At 36.0% G+C, this 18,298-nt stretch overlaps 1 pseudogene; it reads right to left on the bottom strand.

The window, feature by feature from the left end:
* The window catches only part of LOC136157216 (RAB11-binding protein RELCH-like), a 91,604-nt pseudogene that overhangs the window by 62,116 nt on the left and 11,190 nt on the right, over positions 1-18,298 (bottom strand).

Genomic DNA, 18,298 nt, shown 5'->3' with positions numbered 1-18,298 from the left:
CAAAACTCTAGGTTTTGATTTAAAAGCACTTCACTATACCATAAGCAAAGTAAGTATACATATCATACTTTCAATATCACTTACAATTTACTAAGACATATTACAGAACAATTGCAGATCAGAAACGCCCTGCACCAAAATGATAGAATATGAAAAAAAAAAAGAAAGGTTAAAACACAAACTGTGGGGGAAAAAAAGAAAAAAAACACCTCAATTCAATTGGTGAAAGTTTAGGTCACCAAGAGCAAAACAATGAATGATCAAGGCACAGAAAGCCAGAAAAACCCATGTCAGATGGCAAGAATTTATATTTTTATGCACATCTACACATACATTGCCAAATGTCATTAAAAGTTACCACTGCTTTTAAAGCTAGTGCCTATCGAAATGAATTCACTCTGCTGCGTGTATCTTAATATATAATACAGACTTTAAAAGACAAAGGCATATCTTTGAAGCTACAGCACATCTCTATAAAGGCACAGTATGATCAAATAATTGCAGTTATGTGAAAAAGTTTTACATGAAAGGTCTGAACAGATATATTTACACACATATGAATTTGTCACTTCTTTATTAAAAGATATTGGATTAAAACTCAAAATTTATTAATTTGTAAAGTGATACATTATACCAAGCAACCTCCAAGTAGTTTTCAAATGTTATAATTCTTCACAAGAATGTTTGAAGTGAATGCTTTTAAAAAACACCATAGGAACCAGCTACCAGCCTGCTCACTCCACTACCCCAACCCTCTACTAGCCCAACACTGTTGAATGCAATTTTAGTGGAACTAAAGTAATAACTGCAAAGTATAGGTATATTGTAATACTGCATATTATAATCTTACCAAAAAATTAATGACTAAGTCAGTATCAGCCATTATAGATTAGCTGAAACAGTTATTTCTCAATCAAGGTTGGATAATACTGGTATTATATCAGGGGTACTTGAGTGCTTAGTTAAAGATCAGGCACTCATGACTTGGGATATATGCAAGTGTGTATCACTACTATCTTAAAATATTTTTTAGTCCTAGTTCTTTTAGCACAAAACTCAAAATAATGGTGCTCTATAAACATATATTCACTTAGAGATCTTTTCCTCATTTAAAGAATATCTGCACAGACTCGAAAAAATAACCAGATTTTTAAATTTAGGAAAATGATGATGAAAATCTTCACATACATATATATATCACACACACACATATATATGTAAACACACACACACACACACACACACACACACATATATATGTCAGATAAACAGTTAACTAATGGTTGGAGCAGGCCCTACATTTGCATCATGGGGCAATGGACTCAAAACCTGTGTTACCTATAAACTCCTTCTGCCCAAGACTGGTACAGGAATATCAAACAGAGATTTTTGTTCTTTCTCAGTAAGGTTTACATATGATCCAATGACAGATGACACGATAATTATCTCTTCTCAATTACTGTTCTTTCAATTAGCTTCTAAGTTACTACCAATGGTTAGGAAAGAGATTTACTTTCCAAAGTAAATCTCTTTGGAAATAAGAATTGTGATTAATTTAAATTTTCAGCCAGATATCACACACGTGGTTCAACAACAGGCTATGGTATAAGAGCCCTAAGAGTCTAAATGCTATTATCTTGTAGTAACATGTATTTTCTTCCTTTTCCCAGTGAAGATGAAAGACAGAATCCATTCATTCATTTATACTGAAGTACCACTGACTCATAATATTGTGTTAGTTTCAGGTGTCATCCCATTTTTTTGTAGCCTATATTTCATTATAGGTTATTACAAGATATTAGATATAAACTTTTGTGCTATGAAGTAAACCCATGTTTAGTAGTTCGTATCTGTTACTCCTGTACTCCTAACCTGTCCCATCCTCCCTTCTCTCTCTGCTTTGGGGAACCACAAGTTTGTTTCCTATGTCTGCAAGTCTATTTCTGTTTTATATATGTATTCACTGGTATTATTTTTAGATTCCACATATAAGTGATATCACATAGTATTTGTCTTTCTCAAGACCACATGTATTTATATATTAGCATTACATAGTAAGCAAAAATTACTTTATTTCCCCAAACTTAGAGAAAGAGTATAATCTTTAGATTAAAAATATAAGGTCAAAACTAATCACCAGCCAGGTTCGATGCAGATACAGGGTGCCCGGGGCTGGTGCACTGGGATGACCCAGAGGGATGGGATGGGGAGGGAAGTGAGAGGGGGGTTCAGGATGGGGAACACATGTACACTCGTGGTGAATTCATGTCAATGTATGGCAAAACCAATACAATATTGTAAAGTAATTAGCCTCCAATTAAAATAAATAAATTTATATTGTTAAAAAAAAGGAAAAACAAAAACCTACCAACTATTTAAAATTTTCATTCTTAGTTATGTTTGGTTATAGCATTTTGCTTAGTTATAACATCTTGCTTTTACATCCATGTTTCCCCTAATTAAAAATACTAACATACCTTATAACAAGAATGATGATGAACCTCTTAAATTTGACTTTAGGTTTTCAAATAAAAATTAGAGGAATGAAAATAATTATGTGGTCTATTTCTGGGTTGAAGTTATTTTCAAATACATAACCATTTGAACAATAATACAATATACAAAACTAAATATATTTGGTTAGTTTCAAAGAAACTAAAATACCATGTATTTAACACTTAATAAATAACATAAAACATATAATATCTAACATTTAGTATATAATTAAGTATAACATAATGCCACTTAACAAATGATATAATTAGGAGAATGAGTCCTAAAATTATTGAAATAATTCCCACTTGATTTGCTAATTTTCAGATATTACTGATGTGATTTGCTCTTTTGACACAGCTGTCAATTAACAATGCTTACGACTAAATCATGACTATCGAGGAGGCAGCTGCACTGAAGTCTTCCAATGACTTCCCCCTTCAGCCGATACTGCTATTGTTCTCACTGCTCACTCCTCTCTGAGCCTCTGCTAAACTAAAAATGATTACATCATTTTTTCCCCTAAATCATGTAATACTGTTTGAGGTATTTAAACATTCAATAGCTCTTTTCTCAAGCAATAAATGAAAAGCACAAATTGGAATGTCATTTTACTTAGGTCAAATTTAATCCTTCACCCTAAGAGGTGGCATATGGTACAGAGTTGTGGGCTCTGTTGCTAGGCTATTCTACATTTGAGTCTTAGCCCTGCCACTTAAGTCTTAAGACTCTCTGAGTGCCTCAGTTTCTTGGGGAGTGGAAGATGAGGATAATTCTATAACTTAATGAGTTAACATACAATTACAAAGTGTTCAGGAAGGAGCGAGTGCTATATAAAAATTAGAGCTCAATAGCACTCATCTTTATTATTGATGACTATGACAGGCAAATATATGGCAGGTTTTAACAACCCTGTGCCAGTAAAGAGAAAAAAAGAATCAACAGGGTTGATGAAGAGGGGAAGTCACAGTGTGGATGTTCCCTGACCCCACAGGGCCCTCACAGGCTCCACCTGTCCCATGTGGCATCTTTCCTACGCCAGGTGTGCCCCCCATTCCAGTGGGTTAAAATACGTAGCTGAGGGTGGCTTCCCATCTATCTCAGAGTCAACATCCCATGAAAACCACAGTTCCTATATAAAGATGTTCAGGAACTACTTCAATAACTGACAGTCACAGCCTGAAGCACCAGATAGGTACCAGTCACTGGACATCTGAGGAGCCAGGGCTTCTACACTGGTAAATTCAGTGTGGACCCCCAGAAGAATCAACTGACCTTATCTGATGTGGGCAGAATACAGAGAGTACAAATTGGTCTTCTGAAGTCCCTACAGATCCTATGGTGATGCCAAAAAGGCAAAATTGGTGGGAGGGTGGAGAGGGAAGGAGACTGGAATGAGGAACCAAGCAACTAAAAAGGATGCTGGTCTTCTTTTTGGAATGGGCAAAGTCCAGGAAGCCCTGAGTGGACCGAGCATTAACAACATCTATTTTCAGGATCACAGGAAAGTCAAATGAAGTTTCTAAAGGGATGCAGTGGCGGCCAGGGAGAATCCAAGGAATGATAACAAAGTTTTGATCACCAATCAGCATGGATGTATTTAAACCAATTTTTAACCATCAGCAGAGTTGCATAGGTATATACCACATAATTATTACTTAGCCCTGGTCCGGGGGATAAAAGGAATGAGAGCAAGGTCCAAATAACTTTGCACTAAACCATGGCTGACTTACACCTGCTTTACACCAGTTTTATAATTATACGGCTATAAACTGTTAACTGCAAGCAGAACTCAGTAGCTGTAGGTACACATAATCAAAAACTCAGAGTGTCACCGGGAAGAGCAGCTGGGTGATGCTGAACATTCAGAAATGCTCCCTGAAGCCAATAAATTAGTAATATAACTTTGTATGATAACTGTCTAATTCTATTCACATACTGAACTGTAGAAGGAAGAGAATTTTTCAAGTCATTTCACTATTTCTGGAATGTCAAAAGCATCCAAATCTGTCTTTAGAATCTTACCTGCCACTCTCTCATCTGTTTCCCTGTTACCATCATCTGAATATCTTGCAAAGTCTAAAGAATCAAGGGTACTGATGCTCCCGGCTCAATCTGTAATAAATCAAAATCAGGGGAAAAAAAAAAAGATTAAACAGCTTTTTATTTAACTGCCAAAATAAGGGACTGGAAATCAATTACCTATGATTTTTTTTCCAGTTAATAAACTATGATTCTAAGGTATAGGAATTCTATTAAAACTATAAGGTAAAAATGCTCATACTAATTAAACTACTTTGAAGTAACTTGAGTTTCCCAGCTGAGATCTCTAACTCCTGAACAGGACACACACAGAGTATAATGCAACCAGCCTAGCTAAGGACAACAGAACTGCAAACAATTTGGATTTTATTCGAAGTCCATTGGAAAAACAACAGAAACACATGCATTTTTAGAAACTGGCTGCTGTAAGGAAAGTGGTTTGCAGAGAGACCAGCTCAGAAGCTATTATGTAAATCAACTATACTCCTTATACTCCATGTAAGGGCTTCCCAGGTGGCATTAGTGGTAAAAAAACAAAAACAAAAACCAAACCTGACTGCCAATGCAAGAGAGATTAAGAGACTTGGGTTTGATCCCTGGGTCAGGAAGATCCCCTGAGGAGGGCATGGCAACCCACTCCAGTATTCTTGCCTGGAGAATCCCATGGACAGAGGAACCCGTGGGCTACAGTCCACAGGGTCGCAAAGAGTTGGACACAACTGAACTGACTTAGCACAGCACACAGCACAGAGGCATGTAGGGGAGAGATGATCAGATCTGGCCTAGAACAGAGGTACTAGAAATGTGAGAATTGCTCTGATTTGGGTTATTTTTTGGTGTAAAACTAACATGTCCTGGTAGTGAAATGAAATGTGGGTTTAAGTAAAAGAGAGAAAACAAGGTGATTCCTAAAGACTTGGTATTATTATTTTTAATCTCACCAATTTAACATATACTATAAAATTGTCTTATTTAATAATGCATCTTTGATTCCTGGTGAACTTGAACATTCTTTTAAAGATGTAATGGCCATCTACCTTTTTTGGGTGTATGTGTGCAAATTTTCTATTCATTTTTCTTTGACCACGTAACTAACATCCAGATTTTCCTGGTAAGTTATTTTACCATTACTGCTGTAATCAGAAACTCCTCTCGAGTACTAGTCCCTCTGCTCACACTCACAAGCATGTTTTAGCTCCTCACTAGCTAGTCTCATGTCTCCAACCTGTATATTAAAACATGTACACCCAGTAGGATAAATATTTATCAACTAATATTCTGGTGGTGGTGTAGCAGACCTCACTGTTTATTCCTGAGTTTCATGAATAGTGAAGTATGATGCTGGTTGTTGATTTCAGATATATGTTTTTCTACATGTTAAGTATCTAATGTTAGTTTTCTAAGTATTACTTTCTCTTTCTGGTATTTTCAATCAGACATACAGGTCTACTAAGTAAGAGGCTATTTGATCATCATACATTATTCCTCCATTATACTATTTCTCCAGAAGTTTGTAATAGGAAAGAGTCTTTGGGGAAAGCAAACGCACCTTAATTTCTGTCTTGGTATTATTATAACCATTGAAAAATGTATCCTAACTGCCGGGAGCCATTATGGGGGGTCCCGCCCGTGACAAGGTCATGAAGAAAATACCGGGCAGGCAAGGCCGTCCGGGATCCCATCCATGACGAGGTCATGAGGAAAGAACCTGACAGACAAGGCCGTCTAGGATAAGGGACCCTCCAGGTTGGCCTCGGCCTGTACCCCACCCTGTATCCTCCCCCCTTTTTCTGCTGTTGTTCTTGTTTGCCCTGTTGCAGATTCTTGTGTTGCCTGCCAAGAGCTCTCCTGCTCCTCTTTCACTGAATAAGGACCAATTTAAAACCCTAATTAATAAATCTCCTGGACGCTGCTACCCTATGAAGGGGCCAGGGATGAAGGAAATGCTTCAATTCAAACCCTTTTGCTGTCATTCTGGCTTGTTTGATAAATGTGTGCTCCCACTGCAAAAAATGCTCATGATTGTTCTAAACATCCTAAGCACAGTATGCTAACAAAAGACACCATTAAGCATAGGTCCCTCCGCAGGGTGAGAAAAGCTCCACAAATAAAATAGCCACAAATGTGCCTAATAAAAAACACTTTAGATACAGATTAGCTGGTGACGTCTTGCAGGTAATTAACTTTTAGACTAAGAGCCTGTTTTGTGCCATATCTGCTGTTTTTGCAATCTTTTGCATTTCTGTTCTGTAAAAATGTAATCCTATCTAGTTCTCATGGAGATGACACCTAATAGAAAGAAAATAGATTAACCACAAAAAAGACAGGGTTGGCTACTGAAGATGCTTAAAGTTATACCAGGTGCAAGCCATAAATTGTCAACAGGCCTGAAAGCCAAAAGGTATTATACATAGAGATTAACCATAAAAGGGCCGTAATAGGCACAGAGCCCTTTGGGGGGTGAGGAAGCCCTATTAGAGAATACAAAAAATATTGTTTTAAAAGTGGTTATTAGATCAACGTTTGTTTGATGTTAATGTGCTGAGGTTGTGCAGTGGAAACTATTGTTAATATAGTTGGAGATCTAGAAAAATAAGAGTTTAGCCCTAGTGTAAAAACAATAAGATAATTGTTAATTTTAACCAGGAGTGCTAAACAGGGACTCCCTCACCAGAGCCACAGAGTCTTTGTGTGCTTTTTAGATAAATTTAGCTGAGAACTTCTGCAAAAAGACTGACTTTTATGTTAACAGGATTGTATTTCTATTATGTTGCAACCTGCTGTATCATGAGACTGCCACTTTTCTGTTTTCTGCTAAGCTCAAGGCCAGAAGATAATGTACAAAAAATCTATGGCAAAAGACTCTCATAAACAAAAATATACAGAGAACACCTGGTTTTGTGAAGGGCAAGCTGATGTAATGTTAAACTAAGTCTGTATGCTTATCTGCCCCTTAGAAATGTACCAACTTAAGGTATAAAGGCTATGGTGAAAAATAAAGCAACTGCCAGACTCTGCCGCATATCCTGGTCTGGTCTGGTCTCTCTCTCTCTCTCTCCTTCGCCGACACCGTTCATCCTGAGGGTTCCCCTGAATCCTGCTGGCGCTGGACCCTGGCACCTGACTTTTTTTTTTTAGTTCTGAGTCAACAATTTTATATTCTCCAAGGAAAAAAAGCTTTAGTATCTTTTAAACTATAATAACAATAATGTCATAAAAGTAAAACCAATTTCCTGATGTATTAAAATATATACCATGTCAGAAAATAATTATTTATGGAAGAAAGTAATTTCAACTTTGATGGAGCTAACCTATAACAGTCTGTATATAAAATATACTTTGAAATTTAAGACTAATAGGTAAGATTTTTCAGTGTTTCCAGTAGTCATGTATGGATGTGAGAGTAGGACTGTAAGAAAGCTGAGCACTGAAGAACTGATGCTTTTGAACTGTGGTGTTGAGGAAGATTCTTGAGAGTTCCTTGGACTGCAAGGATATCCATCCAGTCCATCCTAAAGGAAATCAGTCCTGACTATTCATTGGAAGGACTGATGCTAAAGCTGAAGCTCCAATACTTTGGCCCCCTGATTTGAAGAACTGACTCATTGGAAAAGACCCTGATGCCAGGAAAGATTGAAGGAGGGAGGAGAAGCGGACAACGGGGGATGAGATAGTTGGATAGCATCAGCGACTTGATGGACATGAGTTTGAGCAAGCTCCAGGAGTTGGTGATGGACAGGGAAGCCTGGCGTGCTGCAATCCATGGGGTTGCAAAGAGTTGGACATGACTGAGCGACTGAACTGAACTGAGGTAAGAGTATAGCTTCTAGATAAATAAGCTTCTTTGGATTCAGCCAGAATTCTTTTCCAGGGCAAGTACATACCTTTCCAAATACTCTGATATAAAAGAGCAAGAGTTTGGAAAAACTAGCCTCTTTTCTTAAGAAAGAAGCTATTACCACTTTCTAATATAAAGTATACCACAAAGCATTTCTTCAAATTCCAAGATGGTGTAACTTTTCAGTAATTCACTTTGTAACTCAGAAACTGAATGATCAGGGACTTTTGTCATAGCTGGCAAACCAGTAAAACCTGTATGTAAGTTTTAGTAGGCCTGAAAACTAAAATCATTAGACACAGTGTAACTTTGAGGCATGCAGACTGATTTCATAAATTACTGTATGAGAGTATTCTTATTTTTTTCATTAAATCTTTTAGTACTGATGACAGAATGTACTTTTACAATAGCTAAAAAAATTAGTTTCAGACTCTTGAAAAGCTATCTTTTATAGAAATTACATATCAATAGCATTATAAAAGAAAAATGTATCAGAAAAATTGATCAGCTCCTGACTGGTAAAGAGCATTGGTTAATTCAGTGAACATTCAATGAACAACTACTGTGTACCAGGTTAATAACAGGAAAATACAATAAAGAATTAAAGAATAATTTTTAAAGGCTATATATATAACTGATTCTGAAGAATAGACTTAAAATTTCTGAATACTTCTCTCTATACTGTTTAAATTTTTTACAATTAATGCTTTTTGTAATATGGGCATTTTATAATTAAAAAGTCATTAAAGTACCCAATTACAATTAATGGATTCGAAGAAAAATAATGTCAAGCAGTTATCTTTAAATTTCAATTTGCTTAGTAAAGATAATTTACTCAACTGCACCCGTGTCATGGGTTAGGGTTAAAGCAAAGAAAGAAGTATATAGTTTATAAGTTCAGTAAATAGATAACAAATTTACCTTAAAAATAATTATATCTAAATTTGAGGTCATGCATCAACACTTTAGTATATTATCCACTTAAATTTAAAAATGGATCTTAGAAATTTGTCAATGGCAAAATTTACATTTAGATTTCCTGATCTTCAGTTCTTCTCTAACATGGGGACTCATTCCACTGGCCCCTATATTCAAAATATTTGAAGTTAGAGGGAATCTTAGAGACAGTTCAACCCCTCATCTTGACTAATAAGAAAACAGAGCTGTGTATTCATTCAGTGCATATTTACTAATCCATGGTGTGGAGGAGAAAGGTAAAAATTCAGTAAGACTTGGCTCTAGCCTTAAGTAGACTTACAAACCACTGGAATTTAGTCATGTACACAGTTAATAATGATACAATTAGACTACGTTAAAGGTTAAGCAAATTAACTTTTGTGAGAAGCTCGCAGTATAATTGAAGTCTCCCAGTTTCTAGTTCACTGTTTTTTCTTTGTCACAAGATTCCACTAAATTAAACTTCAAATTAAAAGACTTACACTTTGGAACAGGAGAACACTGAAACTTTACTGACAAATTATTCACTAAAGTTAAAATTTCTGTAAAGCCCGATGACTTGACCATATGAACAGTTTGTCAGGTAAAGAGGAGGGTTATTATTAACAGCATTACCTATTATTATATTTAACACTTTCTGACCACTTATTCTGTGCCAGATATTTTTCACAGATAAACAGAAGCTGTTTGTTACCTTATGTATTTTACAGTAAAGGATAAAGAGACTATCCCAGACTCATGCAACTGGGAAGAAGCAGAGTAGAAATATGAACTCAAGCCCTTGGATGCCAAAGCCTGAGCTCTAAACCATTAGTTTCCTTGAGCAACGTGTAAAAGCATGCAGGTTCAGATCTCCTAGATCTGAACTAAGCTAAGTTGGGCTTGATACCGTGAATGACCTCAGGAAGGTCAACCTGGACTCAACTTTCCTCAGGCTACAGAGGGAAAAGCTAATTTCACAAGGAATATTCCAAACTTACATATTTAAAGGATCCCAATACCTAAAGATCATCTCTTTAACATACCATCAACATTTATTCAAAGGCTTTTTTGTCAGGAACAATATTAGGCACTGGTGACAAAAAGATAAATAAAATATGGTCTCTTTTTCTATATCCATGTTAAATACATATTTATGAACTGCCTACTTTAGGCACTTGTGCCAGGTGTGAAAGAAGACAAAGATATATGAGACAGGAACCCCAACAAACACCTTTAAAAAAGTCTAGTCAGCTAAAACATCAACATACAAAAATAAAAGCAACACTATCACAGTCACAAGTTTCATATAATTAATTTCCAGAAGAGAGAGACAAAAAAAACAACAACAAAAAACCACAAGTTCAGAGGATTTAGAGACTACTTTGAGGAAGGAACATAAACTGGACCTTCCCTTAAAGATAAACAGAATCTGGAAAGAAGAATGATGGAGGAAAAGAATATGAAGAGAAGGAAAAATAATATGGACAAGAGCACTGAGACAAGAATATATAAAACAAGTTCAAGAAACACTAAGTACACAATGTGAGTACAAGAAAGGTCTGTATATGACAGTGTGGATGGAAAACACAGGAAGAAACAAAATTATAGGGAGAACTTTATGACACATATTTATAACAAAATATTTCAAAGTCATTTTTATCATATACTGTGCAAAAATGGGAAAAATTAAATTCCTAAACAGATTTGTAAATTCTTTTTTCTGCAATATATAATTCTGCTAATAAAAAAAGAGTTCAAAAAAAATTGTCTTGGATGAGAGTGATTTTAAACGGCGTTAGCTAGAGTGACATGACCAAACTGCTTTTAAAATCAATTAAGGAGGGAGGAACCGATTAAAGGCACAGGAACCAGTGACAAGGCTAAAACTGAGGGTCCAGATGTGAGCTGAAGGCCTGAACTAAGGCAGCACACAAGCACAGAGCAGATGGACGGTTAGAAAGAACACAGAAAATAGGATGAGCGATATTAGCCACCTAGTCAGGATCGGCTGGTCTCAAAAACAAATGAACCTCATTTCTGACTGCTGAGAAAATCTGGAAGGTTACACTCATGATGGCAACCACGGTCCGCTCCTAGAGGCTTAGTCATCTTCCATGACTAGACCAGAAACTGAGATGTAACCATGTAGCAAAGCTGCGGGATTGAAAAAAAGGAGGACATACTAATTCAACTTTAGTGGATTTCCGTAGCTGAATTTCATTCAGCAGATTATTCTCCTTTGTCTTGGTGTGGTGCTACAGTTTATCATTTTGTTAAATGATCAATATTATTCTACCCGACCTGCCCTCTGCATTAAAATGACTGGCTACTCTGAGTCAATAAGATATACTCTGAATGGGTCACTAAGATACTTTGCCTGATCACATACTAAAATGATTCAAGAACATTTGCTTAACTGTGCTTTAAAATTGACAAAACAGTAGTTGTGGTGCAATGGAAAGAATGAAAACTTGGAAGCTGATGATCTGGTTTGGAATCCCAGTCTTGTCACTTAAGAAGTTAAGTCTTGATACGTAGTAATATACAAAAGGGCATACAAATAAAAGGTAAACCCATCTTCAACCAGCCATCACCCTATGGGTCACCAATCATTGCTTAGACTCTTCTGTACGTATCCCTTTAGAAATACGCTAGGCATAGACCAGTTTCTCCCTTTTTGTATGTCAGTGGAAACAATTCACAAATATTGCCTGCATCCTAACTTGTTCAATTTATATCTTATATCATTCCACATCAGCACATGTAGATCATTCTGTTTTAATTAACCAATCCCCCATTGCTGGACATTCAGGTTGTTTTCAATCTTTGATACCTTTACTCGAATGTAGAAGATATGAAAAAAATCTAGGTTCAATAATTTGGATACAAATGAGCTGGTCTATAATAAAATATGGATTGGAACTGGATACTAAGGAATATGCATTTTTAAAATGTGCTTGATACCACCAAATTACTCTCAAAAGAGTGCCCTACCAAGAGTATATAAGTATACATTTTACTTTCCAACCTTGGTATCAGACATATTTTGATCAAAACTACACTCAGGAGACAACATTGTTTACAGAAAAAAAAAAAAACAACCTGTTAGGAAGAGTTCAGCGAAACTGTAGACTCAAAACCCACCTATCAATACAAACTACCTATTTGTTACAGACATCTTATTAGAAGGTTTAGGAGGCAAAAATCAGTATTCTTACTACTGTAACTTACCACAATGCAAATAAGAAACATTAAGAACATAATAAAATATGACTAAGAGATTTTGGTGATACATTCGTTACTCTCATCATCTCATCTTTGGACATTTCTCCTTACTCATACATCCATTTTCCACACCTCCTACCCACCAACACACACACACACACACACGCTTTATTCCTTACAAAGATTGTAAAGAATGCCTATAATCAGGAACTACTCTTGAATGAAAAATTAGAAACTTTTAAGGCTGCTGCTCCATACTTCTCCAATGGTGACTCTACTTCTGCACATATACACAGGATATTTACAAGACTCCCCATGCAGTGCAATGTGCGGTGCAATGCACTGTAATACTTCTTATTACAGTGCAATAAGAAGCTATCGGTATAGTTCTGTCCTCTTGAAACATGTCAAATGTATCCTAGAAGAGATCCTTGTCAACATTATAGTAAGAATTATCAACTGAGTCTCAAAATTTCCCTTCCAAATAAAACTCACCTTCAAGGTAAAATAGCAATAGGAGACTGAGAACAGAGAAACTGGTACATAGGCACCAATAATTTGTGAGCAAAGAATGACATTTTTTGCTGCTGTCTTGTGCAAATTTAATTAGTAGACGATACAAGACAGATATTCAATATAAGGCAACAAAAAAGGCAAAAACATGTACCAAACACACATGCAGAAATAACTTAACGATGCAGAATATATTCTTTGCGTTCATATACCAGAGGGAAAATGGTATTGGTATTTCACGTCACCAGAAACACCAAACTCGGTTTACACAGCACAGTTATAGGATTTGGTGTTAATTAATGGCAGAACACTGGAGCTGTAATTCCCATTACAGATATTTCTTGTTTTGCTAGAATTTATTACATGCAAAATTTGACAAAAATACCTTAAATTGACTCAAAAAAGAAAAGTGCAAAGTACACCACCACATAGCCAACACCTGATATGAACAACTGCTAACATTTTGCAAAATTTAAAAAGAAATACCTTAAAATTCATGTCCCCAGTATTTCCTTCCTCAAGGGCAATCACAATAATGGATTCAGTGTGACTCTAGTTGATGTTTTTTAAACCTATAGCACATATGAAAGTGAAAGTGAAGTCGCTCAGTCGTGTCCGACTCTTTGCAACCCATGGACTTCAGCCTACCAGGCTCCTCCATCCATGGGATTTCCCAGGCAAGAGTACTGGAGTGGGCTGCCACTGCCTTCTCCAGATCAATCCTGAACTAAATCAAATCCCCCAAAAGTCAACAAAAGAGGCATCGTGTTCAAAATATGGCTAAACAGCAGAACACAATTTATTTTTTATTTAAGTATCAACAAGTATGTTTTTAGTATAAATAAGTTAGAAACCACATTTTATCATCAACTCTTACAGTACAGATGTGTGTGTTGTGTGTGTTTAGATAGTTACAGTATATATACATAGAAGCCAATAAAAACAACTACCCGAAGGAAAAAAAATAGGCTATTAATATTTAAGGCCCTTCTTAATTGATATTTACACTTTAGGTATAAGCAGATTGTACTTTTAGACCAAGGTAAGTGCTCTTTTTCAGTTAATCATCCTAAAACCAATGGGAGTTAAGGTAGTAGGCACAGTTAAAAGCCACCATACAAAAAAAAGTAACAAAACTTAGTTTTTGACCTAAATAGACTAAACAAAATGAAAACTGTGCCAATCCTGAATGGTTTTTTTTCCAACAAAGGTGCTTAAAATACAAGCAAAGAAACAAAAAAGCATACAGTCTGAAGATCATCTCTAAAGTAGAAAGTGTAAATTTAGTTTTTAACACAAAAAGGCCTGTTCGCTGATTAAATACCCCTATCTTGTTTCCTTTTAAACAATGTACCCACAATGGCTTGAAGTGTCATATTGCATTTTTATAACTACCCAAATGGAATCATTTTATTAATTGTGAGCCAGACAATGGCAAGCATGTTCCCAGAAGATGTTTTAAACAAGGCAAAATATAAAATAAATATTATCTTCTCTTTACCCTCACTTTCTTTTCCTCTTCCTCACTCAGGATGAAGAGTCTAAATATGGCCAAATAAGAAAGCTACTGTTTATATTAAAATTTCACTCATACTCGAGCATCACATTAAAATTTTACTTTCTCCACAATTATCACAATCAACAATGATTTTTCTATATCTGAATGCTTACACTATTACCTGTACCACAAAAAACTATTCTATAGACTTTCATGTGTTAGTCTTGCCTCTCCATTAAGAACATAATATGCTCAAGGATATGCACTAAACTTCCTTTGGATTCCTATAATACTTAGCTGATCACATAATTTAATAAATTAACTGATCAATGTAAAATATTGAATACCAACTATATGCAAGTCACTGTCCTAGGCAATGAAAATATCTGACAAAATTTCCACAAGAATTAAAAAGTTTGAAGCTGCTGAAAGGCATGGGTACAAAAGGACAGTCATGAGAGAGAAATTTAAGAATCTATACCAATAACCTCAGATGTGCAGATGATACCACCCTTATGGCAGAAAGTAAAGAAGAACTAAAGAACCTCTTGATGAAAGTGAAAGAGGAGAGTGAAAAAGTTGGCTTAAAGCTCAACATTCAGAAAACTAAGATCATGGCATCTGGCCCCATCACTTGTTGGGAAATAGATGGGGAAACAGTGGAAACAGTGTCAGACTGTATTTTTTGGGCTGCAAAATCACTGCAGAAGGTGACTGCAGTCATGAAATTAAAAGACACTTACTCCTTGGAAGGAAAGTTATGACCAACCTAGACAGCACATTAAAAAGCAGAGACATTACTTTGCCAACAAAGGTCCATCTAGTCAAGGCTATGGTTTTTCCAGTCGTCATGTATGAATGTGAGAGTTGGACTGTGAAGAAAGCTGAGTGCAGAAGAATTGACGCTTTTGACTGTGGTGTTGGAGAAGACTCTTGAGAGTCCCTTAGACTGCAAGGAGATCCAACCAGTCCATCCCAAAGGAGATCAGTCCTGGGTGTTCATTGGAAGGACTGATGTTGAAGCTGAAACTCCAATATTTTGGCCACCTGATGCGAAGAACTGACTCATTGGAAAAGACCCTGATGTTGGGAAAGATTGAAGGCGGGAGGAGAAGGGGACGAGAGAGGATGAGATGGTTGGATGGCATCACCGACTCAATGGACATGAGTTTGAGCAAGCTCCGGGAGTTGGTGATGGACAGGGAGGTCGGGCATGCTGCAGTTCATGGGGTCGCAAAGAGTCGGACACGACTGAGCGACTGAACTGAACTGAATGTGGTCCAGACAACAGTAGCAAGTCTCACTCAGCTAAAAGCAGTGAACTTAATACATTTTAGAAATATTCTCTTGATATTTTGTTAGAAGCCAGAGGAAGCACTAAACCCAATCCCAACCTAACAGGGAGGAACTACTTTTTTAAGTGGAAGAGATGGGAAATTTTGGAAGATGGGAATCACAGCACAGCTGATACTAAGAGGGAACAGAGCACAGTGAGGTAAGTACTCTTTCAGAGTTCTGAGAAAAGACAGGTAGGACAATGAAAGAGTATTTTAAAAAGGAGAAGGATGACTCAAGAAGTCTGTAGGCTCATAAGTTAAATTATTAAAGTCAATCATAAATGCCTCCTGATAAGCTGCCGTATGAACATCTAGAAGCATGATAAATACAGAATAAAAGAAATTCATCACTGAAAGGCGTAAGTTATTTGACCACTTACTGTCTCTAGAGAGCTGACTCATTCTAAGGAATTTTAGTCTGATTTTGATTAGACCTTGAAGGCTCAGAGTAGAACAGCATTCCTCTAGATAAAATACTGTAATTTGTAATTAAGTTGTGCCAAAGGCATTGGCATAACTTTTACCTTGCAATCTAACTGGAAACCAAACTGACTCAACTGGCAAAAATACAGGGGAAAATATATAATTAATGTGTGTGTATATTCAAGCAAGTAATGTTACATGCAAAAGATCAAATTAGTTTATCAAGTGGACCTAGTAGAACATCACAAGGATGCTACAGTTTATCAAACACTGAGACTCCATGAGAGCTCATTTTAAATTCTTCCACTGAAAACATAAAACTTAAAAAGCTATAGTTCTTTGATATGTTTTATAAATTTGACTTACTCTTTTAGTCAAGAAAAAGAAGATAGTATGAAGACTTCTTAAAGTATTTTATAATTACCACTGTACTATTATCTACGTCAACAGACTTTGGGGCAAACAATTTAGTGAATCTTACAAAGTTAAAACTGCTTTTGTGTGTGCTGAGTTGCTCAGTCCTGTCTCTCTGTGATCCCATGAACTGTAGCCTGCCAGGCTCCTATGTCCATGGGGATTCTCCAGGCAAAAATACTGGAGTGGGTTGCCATGCCCTCCTCCAGGGGATCTTCCCAACCCAGGATCGAACCCAGGTCTCTGCATTGCAGGTGGATTCTTTACCATCTGAGCCATCAGAGAAGCCTTTTAGACATCTTTAAACAAAGAAAACTACTGTTGACTACACATTTATTACTCTGAAGTTTTATGAATTTTCAGATCAGACACACATTAATCAAAAATACATAAAAACAAATAAAAATAATTTAATGTTTTAGATAATCTACACTATCAATCTTTATACTGTTTATAATAAACCAAAAACTACTCATTGAGTATTATAAAGTCATAACCTAACTAGCACCAATTAACATGGTAGAACTGAATACAGAGGACCTTTATAACTGGCAGTAGTCTGGTCCCAAAGAAAGATTCATCCTCAGAGTTTCTAAGATATAATTTATATGATCTGAATATTAGTCAAAATCTTCAAAACATGGTACTAACCACAGATTTACAGACTTATTTTGGCATTTATCTATTTTCTGACTGTACTAAGACATTTAAATATAGATATTTTGACATACAATGCATTTGGATTTAAATTATACTAAAGCTTGTGCTATAAGTGTCTGCATAATTATAGGAGGAACATTTCAGAAATATTTCTCCTTTTTATGATGTCATCATAGGCCTAAATTTAGAAACAGAAACTATAAAACTTCCAGAAGAAAATACGCAAGAAAAATTTTGCAACTTTAGGATACACAACTATTTATTTAGGAAACAAAGACCATGAATCATTAAGGAAAAAACACAATTAACAGGACTTGATGAAATGAAAATCTTTTGCTCATAAGACACATTGTTAAAAAATGAAAAGACAAATCATGCTGGGAGAAAAAACTTGGAAAACACATATTTGATGGAGGGCTTGGGTTCAGAATATATAAAAGAACCACAACTCAATAAAAAGCTATTAACAGACTTTGCACAAAAGATATGTAACGGCAGTAGACAGCCCCCCTCCCCAATGCCCAAAAGCTCAAAGAAGGAGCTCAGCATTACTAGTCCTCAAGAAATAAAAATGAAAACCACAATGAAATACCACTGTACTCTCACTAGAATGAGTTAAATAAAAAGCCTGAAAATACCAAGGGTTTGGGGGATGTATAGAAATTGAAACTCTCATACACTGGTGATGGAAATTTTAAATGATACAACCACTTTGGAAAGCCTGTTTGACAGCTTCTTACAAATTTAAATGTATACTAACTATATGAACCAGCAATTCTATTCCTAGGTATTATCCAAAAGAAATGAAAACATATGTCTCTGCAAAACTTATACAAGCATGTTCATGGCAGCTTTATTCATATGGGCCAAAAATGGGGAAAAAAATAAATGTCTAATAACTGATGAATGGAAAAA

Source organism: Muntiacus reevesi, chromosome 2 (assembly GCF_963930625.1).
Source record: "Muntiacus reevesi chromosome 2, mMunRee1.1, whole genome shotgun sequence".
Classification (NCBI taxonomy): domain Eukaryota; kingdom Metazoa; phylum Chordata; class Mammalia; order Artiodactyla; family Cervidae; genus Muntiacus; species Muntiacus reevesi.
Note: the sequence above shows the minus strand (reverse complement) of the source record. Positions and strands in the feature narration are given on the sequence as shown.